We start from the raw sequence: 23,721 nt of genomic DNA, 5'->3' as shown, positions 1-23,721 counted from the left end.
CTACTGAAACAAGTACACCAGATCTCGAAAAGCATATTTCAAATATCAGAAAACATATACCAGACCTTAGAAAAACACTTGGAAAGTCACCAACAAAAAAACATATGACTTTATTAGCCTCTTATGGTCAATGTGCAATGGTCTTAGGCTTATTATTATTGTCTTATGGTATTTATTAAGTCACAGTAGCAATATGCTTCAGATCTAATTATTCATTGCAGTCAAGAAGGATGATAGAAAGCAAAACTCAAAGGCTTAACAACCCTTCTTAAATAACTGATATGACAGCTTTGGTACTGAAATTACAACAGTGAGGCTTAAGGGACAACGACAAGGGAAAGAGGATGCTACAAGCAGCTTTAAGGCGAGAAGGAGGCAGCGTGGAGGGAATGAAGGTTGTTGCAAGGCTAAGGCAAGGCTACGACAGGGTTGAAGGCAGCAATAGGCAGAAGGAGGAAGGGACAGCGGCAAGGAGATGGAGGAAGAAGAAAGGTAGGGGCTGAAGCAGAGGGAAGGGAAGCTGCTACAGGCAGTGGAGAAGAGGAGGTAAGCCGCTAAAAAGAGGAGCAGCAGAAGGATTGAGTGGATTATCAAAACCCCATATATGAATGCTTCAAGGAAAGATCTAATGGGTTTTAACCCTGCAAACAAAACCCTAAAACCCTAACCTGCAAAACCCTAAACCCTCAAAACAAAACCCCTAACCTACAAAACCCAAAACCTGCCTGAAACTCCAAGTGAAAATTTAACAAAAATTCCAATAAACAAGGTGAGGTGTTGAAAAACACAAGGTGAGGTGTTGAAAAACACATCAGCAATGGCTGGTAGGATTAAAATCCTACCGGATAGAAGCCATGTCCAAGTCTAGAGCTCGCCACACCTTCACCGGACCTTCTCCAGAGCTCACCACACCTGCAACAAGTTGGAAATTAGCAAATGGAGAAACAAAAAAAAACCAAAAAAACAAAACAAAAACCAAAAAAACCTACAATTACCTGTAAATGCAACCTTCAACCTCGAACTGGATGAAATTGGTACTGGCTCCTCCCCAAACAATAGGCCATGCGAATGAAACAACCACCAAGGAAACCCTAAACCACCGGCGGTCCAAAATGAACAACAATTGCAGGCGGAAAACCACAAGAACAACAAAAACCTTGTTCCAACCATGGATGCATGCAAGCAAACAATGGCGGACATCAGCTCAACAATGGCGGACGAAGCGCGCAGGTAATGGAGTCGTCCCGTGCCATCGTCGGCGGAGGGCTTCGCCCAAACACTAGACCCGAACAGAAAAACAAGAGGCAAACCACACATTGCGGAAAATAGGTGGAAACAACTGGGCGGAAGGTCGGCAAACAAGTTTTGAAGGGCTGACACGATGCACAACACGTGACAGTGCATGTCGAACATGTGTCATACATGCCAAAACCCTGTTCACGTGGTTGTAGGTGAGGTGGAGGGGAGGGCACACAGGTAATGGCGTCCCTCCCCTAGGTTTTTCGAAAGGCGTTTGCCCAAACCTTCAAAAGCTTACAGTCATTAATGTCAGGATTTGAGGCACATTGGAGAGCTTTGTGGTGTGGCAAAACTCGTAAGTCTTGACATCATCACCTGCGCACAAGTAGAGGAGCTTCCAAGTCTTGAAACATTGAGATCTTTGGAGAGGTTGGATGTTAGTGAATGTAAAAATCTCAAGACGATACAGGGGTTGCAACAGATCACAAAGCTTCGAATGCTATTTGTTAGTGGATGCCATGAAATAGTAGGGTTACTAGGCGTGGAGCATTGCAGCTCCTTGGAGTACCTAAAGGCCTCAGAGTGTCCCAAGCTTAGGGGCGGCTTACAAAGCTTCAAAGTCTATCTGTTAGTGGATGCCATGAGATAGTAGGGTTGCAAGGTGTGGAACATTGTTTGTCGTTAGTGTCCTTGGATTTCAGGGATTGTCCTAGACTTCAGTGGGGTGGAGGCATACTTCAGAAGGTGCACCATTGCTTAAAGGGAGACCAGCAGATCGATGTAAAACAATACAAAGGACGCAAATTGTGTGCCAGATAAGAATATGCAATTCAATGAGTGCTTAATGGTACTTAGCATTCCCTAAACTGTGTTCGTGCTGAGTACATTTGCATGTTTCATGTCTCTAAATACCATTATGAGAGTGTGAAGCATATGGGAATCTTATTAACAAATATCTATTCGTTTCAATATAATTTAGCTGGATATGAGAATCTTGATATCTATACATTTAATATTATTTAGATGGAAAGGTAGCAGGTTGTTATCTGTTAAAACTTAGGTAAGAATATTATTAACTAATATCTATTCATTTTAATATTATTTAGTTGGAAAGATAACAGGTTAAAATTAAAATATTTATGATGTATAAATATATATTTTTTATAATATATAAATAATGTTTAAAATTTGTTAGGAATTTATTAAAATTACAAGTTTGAGTTTTGAATTTTCAATAATCTAAATGCTTTAGGATTTTAGGGTTTCTCAATTGTTGAATTTATATATATATATATATATATATATATATATATATATAATAAAAATCTAAATTAAATATAAAAATTAATATTTAATTTTTTTCTAAAAATTTCTTAAAAAACTCTAAAATATTTAATAGTTACACAACCCCTATGCCTAATGATTAAAAACTCAATATGATCACACAAAAAAAATTGTATGACTAGTAATGCAAGTGAGAGAAAATTCAAAACTAAAATACACTTAAAATAAAATTGTATGACTAGTAATGCAAGTGAAAGAAAATTCAAAATTCAAAACTAAAATATCATTAAAATGATTTATTTTTATATAATAAATAACTAATAATAAATAATTTTTCACATATATTTTTTTAAATATAAAAAATAATAGAGAATATTTTCCAAAAAGCAATGAAACACAACTTTTATGGCTACCAATAATTAGAGGGAGGGACCATATGCTCTACAGCAATGGTGATCTCTTCAAACTACCAATGACTAGACAGAGCCTATGCTTTATCATTGTTTCAACAATAATGAATAAAACTTTGGAGAAGCGAATTGTTTTAGCTTATCAATGTTATATAAGAATCTTATTAATGAATATCTATTCGTTTTAATAGTATTTACTAGAAATATTATTTACTAAAAATGTAACAGGTTAAATTAAAATATTTAAAATATATTAATATAGCTTATCAATGTTATATAAGAATCTTATTAATGAATATCTATTCGTTTTAATAGTATTTACTAGAAATATTATTTACTAAAAATGTAACAGGTTAAATTAAAATATTTAAAACATATTAATATAGTTTAAGATTTGGTAGAGATTTATTAGAAGTGCAAATTTGATTTTTGAATTTTCACAATATAAAATCTCAAAAACCCAGTTAAGTATCAAAAACTTTTTTTTTGCGATATTTCCACTAAAACTCCAAAATATCGAATAATTACACAACCCTTATTTAACTAGTGATATAGATAATTAACAAATCAACTCGATCATACTTATAAAAACATGTACAACAAATAGTGCACATGGGAAAGAATTCAAAACTAAAATATCATTAAATTAATTTATTTTTATATAATAAATAATTAATAATAAATACTTTTTTCATAAATATTTTTTAAATTAAAATAAAAAAATTTCTATAAAACAATGAAACAAAATTTTTATGCAACACTGGTGATCTCTTAAAATTATCAATAAATAGAAATATGATATGCTCTACTAATCTCTTCAAACTACCAATTATGGAAGAGACCATATTCTTTACCATTTTTTCAACAATACCATATGCTCTGTTGGGTTGTGTTATATTCTTTCCACGTAGTTAATAGGGGATTTGAAGGGCACCCGTAACCCCACTTTATGGGGTCCGGGGTAGCGCCCTGGAAAATTTTGGTTTTGGACCGTATGTTAGGTTGGGCGGACCCACCTATGGTTTTGTGCATGATTTTCGCACATGTTTTTTGGACGCGATGGTTTTCGGTCCATGGTATTGGACGCGATGGTTTTCGGTCCATGGTATTGGATGCTTCGGCATGTATAAATATGTATTGTAACATTGAAAGGAAAATAATGAAAAATCAAGCTGGTAGTCCCGGTTTTGGGATCCAGGGAAAAATCTCTGTGCATTTGTGTTTTATGGGTTATGCTCTCGCATTGTTTATTTTCTTTGTTTAATAATTCGTATGCAGGTAATTTTTGTACAGGGTTAAAACCTACATTTGGTATCAGAGCTGTTTTGGCTTCAAGGGGACGCCTTTGTTGCTGAGGGGTTTCGCTCGGGCCTGTGGTAGACCCTGTTCAGTGGGAGATCTGCGAGATCGATTCTGGTGGTGAAAGAAGATGGCGAGCAGTGGAAAGATAGAGATTGAGAAGTTCAATGGTCAGAATTTTGAGTTGTGGAAACTCAAGATGGAGGATCTGTTGGTGGATAAAGATCAGTGGATCGCGGTAGATCCAGGTACTAAACCATCAGGAGTGACCGATGAAGAATGGAAGAAGTTGGATCGGAAGGCAAAGAGCACAATACGATTGTGTGTCTCGGATTCAGTATTGCTGAATGTATCAGGGGAAGCTACGGCAAAGGCTTTGTGGGTCAAGTTAGGGACTTTGTACCAATCTAAGTCTCTGGTGAATAAACTATTCCTACGGAAAAAGCTGTATAACCTGAGGATGAAAGATGGAGACTCGGTGACAGAGCATCTCAATGCGTTTAATACTGTGGTAAGTCAGTTATTATCTGTTGATATTAAAATTTCAGATGAAGATAAGTGCATCAGTCTGTTGTGTTCTCTACCAGATTCGTGGGATAGTCTGGTTATTGCAATAGGTAGCAATGCAACTGCTTTGCAGTTTGATGAAATAGTCTCAGCCTTGCTGACGGAGGAGATGAGACGAAAAAATATGGACAACTAGAATGGTGATGCCTTGTCTGTACGAGGACGGTCCCAGAACAGAAACAAAAATAAGTCATCGAGTGGGAGATCTAAATCTCTAGGAAAACCTACAAAGGTGGTGTGCTGGAAATGCGGAAAGGAAGGGCACTTCAGAAGGGATTGTAAATCTAAAGCTCCTGATAAAGGAAAGGGATCTGATGATGCTCCTTCTGCAGAGGCGAAAACCACCTCAGATGAAGGTGGGGATGTGTACTTGGCTTCTTCAAGTACACATGTAGATCATGAGGCATGGTTGATTGACTCAGGTGCATCCTTTCACTTCACTCCCCATAGAGAGTGGTTCTGTGAGTATGAGAAATACGATGGTGGTGATGTCTTCTTAGGAGATGATAGGAAGGCTATAATCATTGGTCGGGGAAAAGTAAAGTTGAAGTTGCAAGGTGGAAGGGTTAGAACACTTCCGGGTGTTCTACATATTCCTGCATTGGCCAGAAATCTGATTTCTGTAAGCAAGTTGGATGATGCAGGTGTAAATACGGTGTTCGAGAAAGATACCTGCAAGATGGTTCGAGGAGCACTGATATTAATGCAGGGAGTTCGGATTGGAACTCTGTACAAGCTGCAAGGTAGCACTGTTGTTGATGGGTGCAATAGTTCTATGGTTCCTGAAAATGGAGTAGAGAATCTAGTGGTCTCTGGAGAGAAGACCATGTTGTGGCATCAAAGGCTTGGACATATTGGAGAGAAGGGCCTTCGAATACTTCATGGTAAAGGTATGGTAGAAGGTATGAATAATAGCTCTCTGGATTTTGATTTCTGTGAAAATTGTGTATATGGAAAGCAGAATCGGGTGAGTTTCCCCTCTGGTGTTAAGAGGATGAAACAGATATTAGAGCTTGTGCACAGTGATGTGTTTGGACCTGTGAAGGTTCCATCACTGGGTAAGTCTGTGTACTATGTATCATTCATAGATGACTTCTCAAGGAATACATGGATATATTTTCTTAAGAAGAAATCTGAAGTCTTTGACAGGTTTAAAGAATTTAAGGCTTTGGTGGAAATCAGACAGAGAAGAAGATAAAGGTGCTGAGGACAGATAATGGTGGAGAATTTTGCAACAAGGAATTTGAAGAATTTTGTAAGAAGTGTGGTATAGCACGGCAGAAGACTACTCCATATACACCTCAGCAAAATGGAGTCGCAGAAAGAATGAACAAGACGTTGATGGAAAGGGCAAGAAGCATGCTCAGTGGTGCCGGGTTAGGACAGGAATTCTGGGCAGAGGCGGTGGATACTGCATGCTACCTGATCAACAGATCACCTTTATCAGCGTTGGAGGATAAGACTCCACAAGAAGTATGGACTGGTAAGAAACCCTCTCTTTCACATCTAAGGGTATTTGGATGTGATGCATATGTACATGTTCCAAAGGAGAAATGAACCAAGTTGGATAGTAAATCTGAAAAGTGCATCTTTATTGGGTATAAGGATGGTTTAAAGGGTTATAAGCTTTGGAACCCAGTCACACGAAAGGTTGTGTATAGCCGAGATGTGTTTTTCAGAGAGGTAAAAGATGTTACTCAACATGAAGTCCAACCAAAGGAACCTGAGAAGATAGAGTTTGAGCCAAAGGAGGAAGAATCAGACTCTGCAGCAAAGGAGGAATCAGAAGATGAAGAGCCACAAACTCCGGCTGTGAGAAGATCAGTTCGAGAAAGAAGGCAGCCATAAAGTTATAGTCCATCTGCTTTCAGTTCAAATTTTGCTTTGTATGTTACTGATAATGATCCCAGAACTGTGAAGGAAGCAGTGGATTCAGAGGATGGAAAACTCTGGAAAGAGGCCATGGTCGATGAAATGGCATCTTTGCACAAAAATGAGGCTTGGGATCTGGTGGAGTTGTCGGCTGGAAGGAAACCCATTGGCAGCAAATGGGTGTTCAAGAAGAAGACAAATGCAGAAGGAAAGGTGGAGAAATACAAAGCTCGGTTGGTAGCAAAAGGTTATTCCCAGGTGCTAGGAATTGATTTTGGTGATATTTTTTCTCCTGTTGCCAAGGTAACTTCTATTAGATTACTTTTATCTGTTGTTGCTGCTTTTGATTTTGATGTAGAACAGATGGATGTGAAGACAACATTTCTTCACGGGGATTTGGAAGAGGAAATCTACATGAAGCAACCTAAAGGCATTGCGGTGAAGGGTAAGAAAGAACTGGTATGCAAGATAAAGAAGTCTCTGTATGGGTTAAAACAGTCACCAAGGATGTGGTATCAGAAATTTGATACATTTATATGGGGACTTGGCTTCACCAGAAGCAAAGCAGATCATTGTGTGTATTTTAAATTAATTGGTGACCGTATTATTTATCTCGTCTTGTATGTGGATGATATGTTGCTGGTTGGAAATGACAAAGAAATTATCCAGGATTTGAAGACCCAATTGTCCTCCAAATTCGACATGAAAGATCTTGGTGCTGCAAACTATATTTTGGGCATGGAAATTAAAAGAGATCGGTCAAAGAGGAAGCTCTGGCTAAACCAGAGGAAGTATGTCGAGACAATACTCCAGAGGTTTAATATGCAGGATAGTAAACCGGTGAAGGTTCCTATTCCTGTAGGTGTGAGGTTATCTGCTGAACAGTGTCCCAAGACACAAGAAGAGGAAGAGGACATGTCCTGTGTTCCATATGCAAGTGCAGTGGGTAGCCTGATGTATGCAATGGTCTGTACTAGACCAAACATTGCACATGCAGTGGGAGTATTGAGCAGGTTTATGTCAAAAACTGGGAAGGAGCACTGGACAACAGTGAAGCGGGTTTTCTGGTATTTGTGTGGCACTAGTGATTATGGTTTGTGCTACCAAGGAAGACCAGGATTGGACAGAGTGTTGGATATTCATGACTTTGTTGATGCAGACTGGGCTGGAGATCTGGATCAGAGAAGATCTACAAGTGGGTATGTGTTTAACCTATTTGGAGGTGCAGTCAGTTGGATGAGTAAGAAACAATCTGTAGTGGCACTATCAACTACAGAGGCAGAATACATGGCAGCCACTCATGCAACCAAGGAAGCAGTTTGGTTGCAGGGATTTTGTTCAAGTATGGGGTTAGTACACAGAGCTATAAGAATAGACTGTGACAGCCAAAGTGCAATTTTCTTGGCAAAGAACCCTGCTTATCATTCAAAGACAAAGCACATTGATGTTCAATATCACTTTGTGAGGGATATGATAGAAGACAGAAAGGTGTTGCTGGTAAAGGTGGACACTTTGAAGAATACTGCAGATGCATTGACAAAATCTGTGAGCTCTGAGAAGTTCTCTTGGTGTAGAGAAGCAATGGGAATCTCAGGGTTGAAAAATGACTAAGCTCTCCTCTGGCCCCCTGTGGAAAGAAAACAACAAGTGGGAGATTGTTGGGTTGTGTTATATTCTTTCCACGTAGTTAATAGGGGGTTTGAAGGGCACCCGTAACCCCACTTTATGGGGTCCGGGGTAGCGCCCCGGAAAATTTTGGTTTTGGACCATATGTTAGGTTGGGCGGACCCACCTATGGTTTTGTGCATGATTTTCGCACATGTTTTTTGGACGCGATGGTTTTCGGTCCATGGTATTGGATGCGATGGTTTTCGATCCATGGTATTGGATGCTTCGGCATGTATAAATATGTATTGTAACATTGAAAGGAAAATAATGAAAAATCAAGCTGGTAGTCCCGGTTTTGGGATCCAGGGAAAAATCTCTGTGCATATGTGTTTTATGGGTTATGCTCTCGCATTGTTTATTTTCTTTATTTAAGAATTCGTATGCAGGTAATTTTTGTACAGGGTTAAAACCTACATGCTCTACAACAATGATGATCTCTACCATTTTTTCAACAATACCATATGCTCTACAACAATGATGATCCCTTCAAACTACCAATGATGGGAGGAGCAAACTGTTTTCGGTTATGGATTTTTCTATATTATGTTATGCTGATCTCTTCAGAATACCAATAACGAGAGAGACCATATGCTCTACCATTGTTTCAAAAAATGGTGAACGAAACTTTCGAGGAGCAAATTGTTCTAGATTATGGTTTTACTTATATTATGATTGGTCAATATTATGCCTAATTTCAGGAATTTTGCACTCCATATTTGTGTTAATGGTTTTTAATTTTAATTTTAATTTCTTTTTTATTTTTTATTTTTGGGTTTTAAGTTTATAATTAGTATTTTTTTAAGATTATTTTGATAATTATATTACTTATTTGTTCATATAGTAAGCAGAATTTATTAATAATATTGAGAGATTAAGAAAGTTTGCTTGTTTTTGGAATGAGAGGAGGGATATGTTAGAGAGTCTTTTTGCTTTGTTTGGTACCAAAAAGGTGTCTTTATGATTGTTGTAACTGTGAAAGAAAGAAAGTATTGAGTATTTTATTAGGCAATAAATATTTAGAAAAAAAAAAATTGTTAATAATATTAATAAATTGAAACATGAAAATGGAAAAAATTAAATATTAGAGTAGACAATAAAATTATTAACCAAACTAAAACTTTGCATTGCATTTTGCTATTAAATTCTCTCAAAAGGTCAATTGATTATATTATATGATCCTTTCTCTCAAAAGGTACATATCCATGATTCATTTTTTCACGACATTTTTATAGGTGAATGCATGTATTCTTATGAATTATTAATGTAGTGGTTCTTCATTTATCTATGTAAATATTCAAAATAAATCATACAAAAATCAACATGATGGAATAAAGCTCTGTTTATTTTGATGTCGTGTTTCTTGCAAAAGTCATCAAATTATTTTGAATTAATCTCACCTCCATTATTAGACATTATGCATTTGATTTTATAGTATGTCTCATTTTCAACCATGGCCTTAAAGTCTTTAAACTTCTCAAAGGCCTTTGATTTTTCTCTTAAAAATGCAACCCACATCATTTGCTGAAATCATCAATGATAAACATGAAATACAATTTACCTATGGGTGTTTGAGTTCTTAAATGACCACATTAATTTATATGTACTAATTGCAATGGACTAATTGATGTGTTATCCTTGTTCCTGAATGCTACTCATACTTGTTTACCAATTTTACAGGACTTGCAAATAATATTCTCAGGATTTGAAAGCTTTGGTAGATCTTTAATAACATTCTTCTTGCCCAATTTGACAATATGATCAAAGTTCATATTTCCTAGTCTTTTATACCACATCTAACTTTCATCAATCTTTGACAAACAACAACTCTCTGTCTTCTCTTTTAGCAAATAGAAGTTACTTTTTGTTCTTACAACTTCAAATACTATTTCTCTAGTGCCTACAAACTTGATTTGACAATTTTCAGCTTTGAACAACACATCATAACATTAATCACACATTTGAGACACACTAAGTATATTATGCTTTATCCCATAAAAAGCAACATATTCTTGGATTTACCTCTCCCATTAGATAGAATGACAACTCCTTTACCAACACTCTTACTAGGTACACTATTTCCAAAAGTCACATTTCCTTTCTCAACTAGCTACCATGAAAAACCCTTATTTTTGTCTCGTGACATGTGCCTGCAATAGCCACTATCAACATACCAATGGATTCCTTCATTTTGAGCACATAAAACAATATTACATTTCTCTATATTTTCTTTTTCCTTCTAGACTTTAGGTTCTTGGATTGTTTCCTTGATAGTTGGATCAAACCTTTTATTTCTAAGTTTACAGTCAACTGTTCTTTGCCCAAAATTATGGCAGAAATAACATTAGATCAAATTAATAAAAGGAGAGAATGAATTATTATAACCGAGTCTTCTCATCCTTTTCTTGATAGATTGATTATTTGGCTGATAATATCTTCTTAGTGGCTTGAGTTGTCTAAATGACAGATTCACCCTACAATTTGTTGCGTTGCGCCATAATTTGTGCATGTAAAGTAGTAACATGGAAATATTCATTCATAATTGAGAGAAAATCGATTTCTGAAATCTTTTTGAGCTGCCCTATGATAATTTTGATTTTCCCCTCCAACATTGATCATCCCTTGTTGTGTGGGATTCGATCCATTGTTTGAATTTCCCTTCTTATTTTGATGCTACTGATTGATATTTTTCTACAAATCGAGCTGCTTTCTTTATTTTTCTCCTTGTTGTTGTGTTGAACCATTTTTGGCTGCTTGCACTTGTTAGCCACACTCTCATGTGATGAAAACAATTATAAGTCCAAAACAATTCAATTAATTAAAATCAAGAAAGTTGGATTTAATCCTACCTTTCTAGATTGAGTTTGTTCCTCATGGTTAGGAGTCAGTTTAGGCTTAGTTGGTTGAGAGATTCTCTCCAATTAGTTAGGCTCCTAGATTAGTGTTTGGTTGAGAGATTTGCTCAACCATAGTGTCCAAGATAGACGTACTATCTTGAGACAAACTTCCTCATGTATTTATTTGTACTATTATCATTCTTTGTACATTGATTTACATTATGAGAGGAATACAGTAAGCCTCTGGCCTTTTCTGCCATGTCTATTTTGGATATATTTCTGCTATTTCTTTTATGAGTTTTTTATTAGTTTATTAAATTTCTTCAATTAGTATCAGAGCTAGGTACGGGGCCATTGAGAAATATCCTCTCAAAGAAAAGAGGACCTTTCATAAATGATGGGTATTTTCGAAGCAGTTGAGTGAAAGAAGCCAAATTCGATATCGCAATTTTCATATATCGCCTATGCCCCCGAAGATATCACAATTTTCAGATGTGTTTTCAAATTCGATGGCCTTTGAAAGCTTGATGGTCAAATGACTTCCCAATCGGTCATCGTTGTGAGGGAATTTCAAGGTTGAAACCATAGTCAAATCTGGACCACAGCCTGCCGATCATTACAGCGAGTCGAAATTCGATAGTGCAAGGCTGAGTTTTCTTAAGAGAGCCATACATTTTGTGTTGAATATTGACAAAATCGTAGAGGAGATTCAAACTGTGGTCATAGGTTGCTAGTTTTTTTAATAGCAAATTTTCAGTGTGTAATTTTATTTTATTTTCTTAGAGATTGCTTCACGCTTCCATAAGCCTCCATTTTTTCTAAAATGCAGTTTGGCAGCAGTCATTTTTCTAAATATTGACAAAATCGCAGAGGAGATTCAAGCTATGGTATTAGAGAGTCGAAGTCCCTTTCTCAAAGGGTCAAGTTGCATTCAGATTAGAGGGCTGAGATTTCTCCTTTCCTCTTGCTGAGTTCTTTAATTCATCAATCAGAATGGAAATTGGATATAGTGGCTCATCAAGCATCACCATTGTGTTTCCCAGAAACCGCTGGTGAGTTTGCTGGTTGCCGAATCAGAGGAATCGCTGAGGCAGGTGATGGATCAGTCGAATCCTACCTCCATAAATAATATTTTCCCGCACATCTGTTCCAGAAAGAGGAGATCCCATAACCTCCAAAATTCCTGCTGATGAAGTGCTAACAGGTTGTTTATGCTCTTTGTTATTTCTTTCCAAATCAAGAGTCATAGCTGCAGCTGGATCCATATGAAGTGCCTCAAGTATACGACCAGATGAAGGCCAGTTCAATAAATCAGCTTGAGATGGAGGTGATGGTGGTGGAGAGACTTATGCTGACTTGAAATCATCTCCTTCTACTGTGCCCCATAATTCCGTAATATATTCAATATTTGAGGTTGCATCCTTTGTCTTGTTCCTTCGTCATGAGTTCTCATCATGTCCACTATCATAATGCCTGGGATATGATGGTGAAACTGATCGTGATCTTGATCTCGATATTTGTGATCTGGGATTTGACCTATCTGATAAAAAAATATGTAGCAGCTCTTGCCTCCAGCTCTTGATCAACATTTTCCAGACCCTCTTCATCATTGAATCCTCTATGTTGATGCTTAATTAAGTCTTGATAACACTCAAAATTCACAAACTCCTCGAGTTATTCTTCTTCCTCAGTTTTCTCTCGAGACCAATAAAGTTTGGGATCAGGCTCTCGAATGAAGTCTAGAAGTGCTCGACCATCAAACCTATCAATCAGAATGTTTTTCTTTCCATTCCAGGGTATTAAGCCTTGTTGATCCTGAGTGGCCTGATAGAGGACCGTGTCATGGTGCAAGCAGAAGCAACTGCTTGTAAGCAGTAGACTTTGCTGGGGATCCCCCTGCCGCTGTGCCAAGTAAACTGCACGTCGCTGGCCACGATGACGGGTCACGTCCATCAAATCGCGGACTTTCCTCTCGAATCTCCTTGCTTCTAGCCACAGTGTGGGATTTGAACTGGGGATGTGAGAAGATTCAGTGACAAACAATGGGTATCTCGATTCGATCTACATCTGCGGGTGAAGAAAATCAAAGCGGAAAAGTGTCGGAAGTAGCTTTGATTGAAGCAACATTGAAATCCATCTACATTTAAAGGCAGTTTTTGAAGACAATTTGCTTCCAAAGTTTGCAAGTGTGACATTCTCATTGAAAAGTTTCCATGACAAAGTTGTGACATTGAAGAATGATGTACTCCAGTAATTAATAAAATCATAATTTTTGTAGTGCTTGTGTCTTAGATCTGCCCGAAAGTGAATAAGGGGATCTTAGGTACAACGTGTGTAATGAATGCATGTGCATGACTTGTGTTCAGATTATCAAAACGCTCTCTTTGTATTATGCTTAAAAAACTACATGCACATAAGCAAGCTTAAGTATAAGAACGCTTAATCAAGCTCCTGTAATCAATCTCAAGTACACAAGCACAAAGAGTCACATCATCAACTTGATAAGATAATCTTCCAAGAAAGCACATTTCACATCATGTAATCAAAGAAATAAAGTTAAGGACGCTACAAAAATAAGCATTTCAAGCCAAGACGACATCAACATCATCAACACTTTTTGTATCACTTGCAGAAAAACATTTTTGAACTGAATTGTAAGGGTGCATTCTCGGTTGTAACCAACACCCTAATTTGAATTGTTAAGGTGAATACATTAAGTCAAGTAATTCTTCAACTGAGTCATCAAGATTGAACTTGTCATTTGTCTCTTGGGTGCATTTCCGATAGTGTTCGACACCCTTCCTTTTTAAAATCAGCGCATTCAATGAGCAAATTCAAGAAAGCACAAAGTGTCAGTAATCAATCAAGCAAGTTCAAGAAATCCATCTAGCAAGCAATCATCATCAAATGAGTGTGACTTATAGTATTCTATTCTTCAAGTGAGCATCAAATCAAACCAGTGTTTAACACAAGTGCAATAAGTAATAAATCAAGGGAGCATGTCATTCAAACAACAAATCAAGTGAGCATGTCATTCAAACAACCAAGCAAGCGAGCATGTCAAAATCAAGTGCGAAAGTTCAAAGAACTACATCTACAACAAATGAGCCAGTATGAAGTTGATTGAAGCATTCAAAAAGTGTCAGTGAAGCATTCAAGAAAAGTGATCATCATCAAGCGAGCATGAAATCAAGAGTTCAAGCAACCAAGTTATAAAACTCTAGCAAGTGTTTAAAGCATCAACAATAAGCAACAGTACAAGAGAGCTTGAATTCAAAGTGAGCAAGCTAACATGGTGACACACATTCAACTATCCCAAATTCTTAACAAATTGATTTTATCATCAGCTGGCGACATGGTGAACATCAACAAAACAACTCTTGTTGAGATTCAAGTGCATCTTCAACATGCACATGAAATGATTGAGTTCCTTCAACTAGAGTCGCAACTACAAAGAACTAAGTTGCTAGAGAAGAGTGATGCTTCCAAGTCTTTGAACAATACAAATACAACTGATGGTTCCAAGTCACTGATCCAACCAACTTCAAGTGTCGAAGTGGTCCCTGATCCAGTTCAACTTTCTTCCAAACCAATCATCAAGCCATGGGAAGAAATCCAAAGTAACAAAAATCGAAAAGGCTTAAGATATGTCAAAGATGATGCCAAATTGCATATCCCAGATTATTCAAGGCCCATTAAGTTTGTCATTTCAGGGTTTCTTGCACAAATCACATTGGCTAGTTCTGAGAAAGTTGAAGACAAACAGAAATACATGCAAACTAAAGTTGTAGTCAAATCAAAATGCCTTCATTATCAAAGAAAAGGGCACATGGAAGATCACTGTTTTGATCTCCATCCTTGTCACCATTGTGGAAAACATAATCATTCATTAGAGAAATGTTGCAAACAAGACCAACCTACTAGATTAAATATCAATTATGCATGGATTGATCCTTGGGAATGGTCATCAATAGTAAAACGATTGTATAAGTTTTACAACAGAATTCAATCTCAACTATTGCAGCCAACATTCAATTGAAGATGGTACTCTCATGCACAGGAAAGCGGGAGTACACCAGTGAAACTCTCCTACACCTGAAGGCAGGGAGTTCAGAATTTAGACTTCAAGTGCAGATGATTGTCTCTCCTTTCAGCTGACAAAGGGGGGGAAATGATAATGGAATTAAGGGTGGTTTTCAGAATGAAAGTCTTGGAAACATCATCAAAAGTAGCCAGTGGAAATCAACCACAAAAATTGCAGTGAGCAGTTTTCGACATCAACAAATTCGCCAGTGGGCGGTCAACATCAAAGTAGCTAGTGGGTGTTCTCAATGTTTTGTAAGTGGACAAAGAATGCTGATTGAAAGTAAAGGATAGATGGATCCTTTTGCAGCTTGGCACATCATGGAGTTGTCAAGCAAAATTTCAGCGATGACTCAGACTTGTAGCTAATTCATGTTCTCTTCAGATTGGAGTTTTTCCGGCATCCAGCTTTGGTGGTTTTTCAGGCAGCGTTTTTGAGGATCAACATGAGAATTTGGAAGATGGTTCCTCATTCTTATTTTGGATTTATCATTGAGGGGGGGAATTTTAGCCTCACTCTCATGTGATGAAAACAATTATAAGTCCAAAACAATTAAATTAATTAAAATCAATAAAGTAGGATTTAATCCTACCTTTCTAGATTGAGTTTGTTCCTCATGGTTAGGAGTCAATTTAGGCTTAGTTGGTTGAGAGATTCTCTCCAACTAGTTAGGCTCCTAGATTAGTGTTTGGTTGAGATATTTTCTCAACCATAGTGTCCAAGATAGACATACTATCTTGAGACAAACTTCCTCATGTATTTATTTGTACTATTATCATTCTTTGTACAGTGATTTACATTATGAGAGGAATACAGTGAGGCTCTGGCCTTTTCCACCATGTCTGGTTTGGATATATTTATGCTATTTCTTTTATGAGTGTTTTATTAGTTTATTAAATTTCTTCAGCATTGTACAAGTAATCACTTTATTTCCATTCAAATCAACTTCTAAGGTTGACTTGGCTTCAAATCCAAGACATGATATGTTATTTGAGACTCTCCATGCTTAAACAAGCTCATCTAAACTTTCAGTAATTTTTGCAAATTTCTCATTGAAGCTCAACTAAGTTTTAACTTTTTCAAGATATTTTCTCAGAGAAACAATTTCTCCTTCAAGACTTTCACAAACTTGATTTTTCTCACTAAGCTGTTGATTTAGAGTTTCTTGAATCTTTTTACCTTCTTTAATTTGTAAGAGAAGAGGTTCAATAAATTCAACTTTATCCTTAATCATCAGTTCCTTTTGAGTTTTATTTTCTTCCTCAGTCTTTGAATCTCTTCAAGAGCACTAATCAACTCTCCTTCTAAGTCAACTTCAACCTCTTCTCCATCAAAATCAACAACTTCTATTTCTAGATTATCTATAGCCATGAGCATAAATTCTTTTGGACTTTCATTATCTCTATCGTCATTTGATGATTCATTTATTTCACTTTCATAAGAGATAGCATCTTGGGTGTAGATGCCTTTTTTCTTAGCCTTTTTTCTTTCCTTGTTCACTTTCCTAAACCTATTTCTAGGGTCATATTCTTTCTTCTTATTTTCAAGACACTTGGAAGCATAGTGCCCAACTTTACAATAATTAAAGCACTTAAAAGGTAGCTTAACTTTTTACTTTCCCAGGCTTCTCTAGAGCTTCCTCACTATCATAGATTCATCTTCATATGATTCGCAACATGAATCATCCCATTCTTCCTTGGGCTTCTTATATGTTTTGAAGACTAAATCCTTTGTTGTAGGATTTCCATTAGAAGTTCTCATCTCATTAGTAAGAGTCCCAAGTAGTTGGTCCAAAGTGAAAGCCTTCAACTCTGTCATCTCCTCAATGGTTGAAAACTTTGGATTAAATCTCTCTGGGAGAGATCTCAACACCTTTTGAACTACTACAGGATCTACTAGCTTTTCATCAAGGCCTACTATAGTGTTCACAACCTCATCAACTATAAGGAAATATTTAGCAATATATTTATCATCATGCATCTTCAAAGACTCAAATTGCATTCTAAAAACTTGAATTTTGGCTTACCTTACCTTGTTGTCACCTTCATAGCGATTGTTCATCTTGTTCCAAATAGATTTTACACTGGAGCGATCCATGACCTTAACTAGTTCTAATTCAGGTTGGCCGACAATCAGGGTATTCATAGATTTATCATTACATGTAAATTCCATCTTCTGATATCTAGTAATCAAGGCTGAAGGATTTGATATTATTCTTACACTTCATCCCATACATCAGTTCCAAGTGATTGAATATAGGCCTTCATCCTTACTTTCCAAAACACATAGTTTGTTCCATTGAACATAGATGCCCTATTGGTGTATCCTCCTTCCTGGTATACCATGGTCCTTAATATTTCTTCCAACCACTTAACCAATCTGAAGTAACCTGGTTTTGCTTTGATACCAATTTCTAGAAACCAAGACAATATTGAGAGTGGGGGTGGATCAGTATTGTAGGAATTTTTAAATTTTCTTTTACTAATGCAGAATTTTAGGAAACGAATAAGTACTTCAACAACGATTGATATCAGCATCACAAGAATGAACATAATAAGAAAAAAATATCACACATAGATTCTTGAAACTTTTTCTTCAATTTACTTCACAAAGGCAAGCTTCTACTTTCAATTACAAAGTTCTCTGGCTACAACCAGGAGGATTCTACTACTCCCTAATTTATCATCTACAACTGAAAGGAGATACAACCCCTAATTTATCAACTACAAATGAAAGGATCTCCAACCCCTAACTATTTACCAACCACTACTGGAAGGAACTACAACACATGATCTGCAAGCTGCTACTTGCGTGACCTCAATGACCTATCTTTCATACAATTTCAAACTCAAATAATAAAGGTCACTTCCTTTCATAAAAAAATAAACATCTCTCTTTAATAACTCACCACAAAAACCATAAAATCACCTTCAACAATCCTTGATCACTGATCAATCCACCATCCACATCGGCAATGTTAATCCATGAATCAACAACAAAAAACACACACACCCCTTACAATTCGATTATGCTTATATAGAAATTTGAGCTGATATTTTTATTTTCAAACTCTAGTTAACTTCAACCCTATTTCATGCATAAATTCTTATTTTTTCTCATTTACCACTTCTTTCAAGTCTTTTGAATGTGGTCTTTAAGTATTATGACTCTTCTCCCTTGTCTCTATAAGAAAACATGAGTTAAATTGCCCAATTTGCAATTCTAGAATTTTTACAAGTTTTAGCAAAACTTTTCTAAATTTGGCAAAATCGCCAAATATACCTCCAATTTTGTCAATGCCACTGCTAAAACTCCTCTGACTATTGGTGTCCACTGCCAACTGCTAGAGCACCTGCACAACAATTCTTTTCATCATATGACCAAGTGTTGTGACCAAGTCATTATCCGATTGGTGCTCTACCAAATTTCTATTTCTCTACCAACTACCTAACTAAGATGATAAAGTTGTGAATTTCACCAAATTTAATTAGCACTAAAAAATAATGCAAAAAACAACTTTGGTATGATTTCCAATGCAGGTTGGGGGTCAGAATTTAGGGAATTTTCCCTACTGCATATTGGCTCTTTCCTCCATCTTGGCTTGAGGCCCAACTAGGCCGAAGTCTGACCTTCTGAACATTTTCTTTAATTTTTTGTAAAAATAAATTACATAGAAAAGAATTGCAAAACACATCCCTTGGCTCGAACTCCGAGGGACTGCCACATCATCTTGTTGAAATCCTCTATGCCACATGGTGGCTCCTGAGTAGTGTCACATGCCACTCAGATTTGGCCCACTTGGCCACCCAAACATTCCAAATCAACATGCCACTTGTCACACCCTCATTGGTGGCACGTTACTGATGACATCATGCTAATGTCATCATTCGATTATGCATCCACCTATGCATCCACATCACCTTTGTCACCCAATAAAAAATTGCAATGTGTCATCTACCTGTCACCTTGTATGATTAAACATGGTCCCGAAGGCTTGGTTTCTCCATTGATTTTATTTATAAAAATTAAATTACTGATACTGGTTAGGGGTTGGGGGTCGTAGGTCAAACCTTAATCTGTCGCTTCCGACCTATGACTTGGCTCAATATTGTCAATGGTTTTGCGAGAAATCCTCCTTAGTGATATCAAGGAAAATGGGGAGCGTGTCACACTATTAATCATATTCATCAATCAACTTGATCGACAATTTGCTTAATACCACCCATATCAGAACCCCCCTCAACATTAAACCTCATCTAAGCATGAACCTACACAATTTTATTAATGGGTTTAAGGGGACGTATGGTGAACAAAGCTTCGCAGATTAAATATCAAAAATAATATTTGAATTTTTTTTGAGATTTCTACCAAAACTCCAAAACATCAAATAGTTACACAACCCTTATTTAGCTAGTAATACAAATGATTAAAAACTAAACTTGCTCATACTTATAAAAACACATACAACTAGTAGTGCAAGTGAGAAAAAAATCAAAACTAAAATATCATTAAAATGATTTATTTTTATATAATAAATAATCAATGATAAATAAATTTTCATATATATTTCTTAAATTTAAAAAATATATTTATGAAACAAAACTTTTATACAACCATAGTGATCTCTTAAGAGTACCAATAATGGGAAAGACCATATGCTCTGCAGCAATGGTGATCTCTTCAAACTACCAATGATGGGAGAGACCCTATGCTTTACCATTGTTTCAACAATGATCAACAAAACTTTGGAGGAATAAATTGTTTTAGCTTATGGATTTACCTATATTATGTTATGGTGATCTCTTCAAAATACCAATGATTGGAGAGACCATATGCTCTACCATTGTTTCAACAATGGTGAAGAAAACTTTGGAGGAGAAAAAAAATTTAGATTATGGCATTACTTATATTATGATATGTCAAGATTATGTTTAATTTTAGGAAATTTTCACTCTACATTTGTATTAATGGTTTTTAATTTTAATTATAATTTCAATTTTTATTTTTATTTATGGGCTTTATGTTTATAATTGATATTTTTTTGAAGATTATTTTGATAATTATATTACTTATTTAGTCCTTTTAAAAAGAGGAAATTATTAATAGTATTGAGAGATTAAGAAAGTTAGTTTCTCTTTCGAGTGAGAGGAGGGAGATGTTAGACATAACTTTTTTGCTTTGTCCGGTACTAAAAAGGTGTCTCCATGACTAATGTAACTGTAAAGGAAAGAAAGTATTGAGTATTTTATTAGGCAATGAATATTTAGAAAGAAAATTGTTAATAATATTGATAAATTGAAACATGAAAAATTAAAAAATTAAATATTATAGTAGACAATAAAATTATTAACCGAAGTAAAACCTTGTATTGCATTTTGCTATTAAATTCTCTTAAAAGGTCAATTGATTATATTATATGATGCATTCTCTCGAAAGGTACATTATATAATCCATTGATTCGTTTTTTCACGATATTTTTATAGGTGAATGCATGTATTCTTATGAATTGGTAATGTAGTGGTTCTTTATTAATCTATGAAAATATTCAAATTAAACAATACAAAAATCAATATGATGGAATAAAGCTCCAGTTCTTTGGAGTAAACCATACTGTACCTTGTCGCTAACTTCCCTATCAGTCACATCGTCTCTATAATGCCTTCCACCACAGTTAATGTTGTAGGTCTGCTCCCTCCTATAACAAAGTTACTGCAAGGGACCATCACCCCATTCAATTAGATAATCCTTGCATTGATGAGGTTGCAAGAAATCTAAGCTCATATTAGTAGCAAGGATCCTTAAGGCAAGTTTCAACTAGCTAGAGACCTCTATGAAGCTACCTTCCAAAAGCATCCACAAATCCAAAGTTTGAGGTGCATTCCAAATGAATTATGGAGTACCTTTAATACATGAGAGATCATGCTTTAATTGGAAAACTCCTAAGCATTTGGCCCTTGAAAAAACCCTCATCTACTGGATTCAACACAAGTGGAAACCAAAGTGACAAATCAAAATGGAGCTGGGGGAAAAATGCTTTTTCCCCAATAACTTTGCCAATGTGGAAGATCGCATGAAGGTTTTTGAAAATGGACCATCTTCAACTTTGTAGGATTATATCTTAGGTTTTGGACAGTGAAATGTGTTCTGGACAAAGAGAACTTTATAACGACCCTAGTTTGAATCTAGACGTACTTCTTTCTTAGAGAACACTGGAATGAAGAAATATTAGTAGGCATAAGAAATGCTCTTGGTCATTTTTTAAAAGTCTTGGAAGCCACTAAAGAAGAAAGACACATATATTATGCTCACATGTGTGTATATATGAATATATTAAAGCCCCTTCCCGAGTCGATTGATATCTTCTATCAAGACAAACTCTAAAAGAAAATCTTGGTCTATGAACACATCCTATTTCGTTGTCATAAATGTCATGAATACATGAATATATACAAAAATTTTCCTATTTCGGTCCTTTATAACACTCTAGATCAAGGCCAAGTTATAGATCAAGATGGTATCTCTAGACCGATTAATTTTTGTTATGGACTGAGAGGTTCTTGATTGTCTTCATCTAAAAGTGGATCATTGACCTTCTCACCATTGTTGACTAGATCATTGAAGATGATATTTATTGACTAATAGTCTTCAGATTCAAAGTGTTCATCAAATTTAACATCAATGCAATAAACTATCCTATTTGTATTCTTGTCGTGGCATTTATAACCCTTGCTATTCTAAGAATACCCAAGAAAATTACCTTCATCAACTCTTGCATCAAAATTACCAATATTTTCATTGTTCCTTTTGATATAACATGTGCTTCCAAATACTCAGAAATGTTTGATTATCACAGATCTGCCATACCAAAGGTAATATGGAGTTTTTTCACTGTTTAGTATGAAGTGTGCTTTGTTTAGAATCACCATTGATGTATGAATGCCTTTAACCCAAAATCTATGCTCAATATTTCTTTCTCCCATCATGGCTCCGGCCAACTATTGAACTGATCTATTGGCTCTTTTTTCTACGCCATTGTGTTATGGAGTATCTCCTCTAGTAAAATTTCTTTTGATGATGTGTTTCTTGCAAAAATCATCAAATTAGTTTTAAGTAATCTCACCTCCCTTATCAGACATTATGCATTTGATTTTAAAGTATGTCTCATTTTCAACCATGGCCTTAATGTCTTTAAACTTCTCAAAGGCCTTTGATTTTTCTCTTAAAAATGCAACCTTCTCATTTTGCTAAAATCATCAATGATAAACATGAAATAAAATTTACATGTGGGTGTTTGAGTTCTTGAAGAACCACATAAATTTATATGTACTAATTGCAATGGCCTAATTCATGTGTTCTCCTTGGACCTAAATGGTACTCATTCTTGTTTATCAATTTTACAGGACTTGCAAATAATATTCTCAGGATTTGAAAGCTTTGGTAGATATTTAAAAACATTCTTTTTGCCCAATTTGCCAATATGATCAAAGTTCATATTTCCATGTCTTTTATACCTCATCTAGCTTTCATCAATATTTGACAAACAACAACTCTCTATCTCCTCTTTTGGAAAATAGACGTTATTGTTTGTTCTTACAACTTCAAATTTTATTTCTATAGTGCCTACGAACTTGATTTGACAATTTTCAGCTTTGAACAACACATCATAACATTAGTCACACATTCGAGACACATTGAGTATATTATGCTTTAGCCCATAAAAAAAAAAACAAATTCTTGGATTTACCTCTTCTATTAGATAGAATGACAACTCCTTTACCAACAATCTTACTAGGTACACTATTTCCAAAAGTCACATTTCCTTTCTCAACTAGTTTCCATGAAAAAACCTTATTTTTGTCTCGTGACATGTGCCTGCAATAGCCACTATCAACATACCAATGGCTTCCTTCATTTTGAGCACATAGAACAATATTACATTTCTCTGTGTTTTCTTTTTCCTTCCAGACTTTAGGTTCTTGGATTGTTTTCTTTATAGTTGGATCAAACCTATTATTTCTAAGTTTACAGTCAACTTCTCTTTGCCCAAAATTATGACAGGAATAACATTAGATAAAATTAATAAAAGGAGAGAATGAATTATTGTACCTGAGTCTTCTCATCCTTTTCCTAATAGATTGATTATTTGGCTAATAATATCTTCTTCGGGGCTTCAGTTTTCTAAATGACGGATTCACCCTGCAATTTGTTGCCCTGCGCCATAATTTGTGCACGTAAAATAGTAACATGGAAATATTCCTTCATAATTGGGAGAAAATCAATTTCTAAATTATTGTTGGGCTGCCCTATAATAATTTTTATTTTCCTTCTCCAACATTGATCCTCCCTTGCTGTGTGGGATTTGATCCATTGTTTAAATTTCCCTTCTTATTTTGCTGCTATTGATTGGTGTTTTTCTCCAAATTGAGCTACTTGCTTTCTCTTTCTCCTTGTTGTTGTGTTGAAC

This window comes from Pinus tabuliformis, chromosome 9 (assembly GCF_031772625.1).
Source record: "Pinus tabuliformis cultivar Carrire ecotype Pingquan chromosome 9, CPIR1, whole genome shotgun sequence".
NCBI classification, from domain to species: domain Eukaryota; kingdom Viridiplantae; phylum Streptophyta; class Pinopsida; order Pinales; family Pinaceae; genus Pinus; species Pinus tabuliformis.
This window is presented reverse-complemented; position numbering follows the sequence as displayed.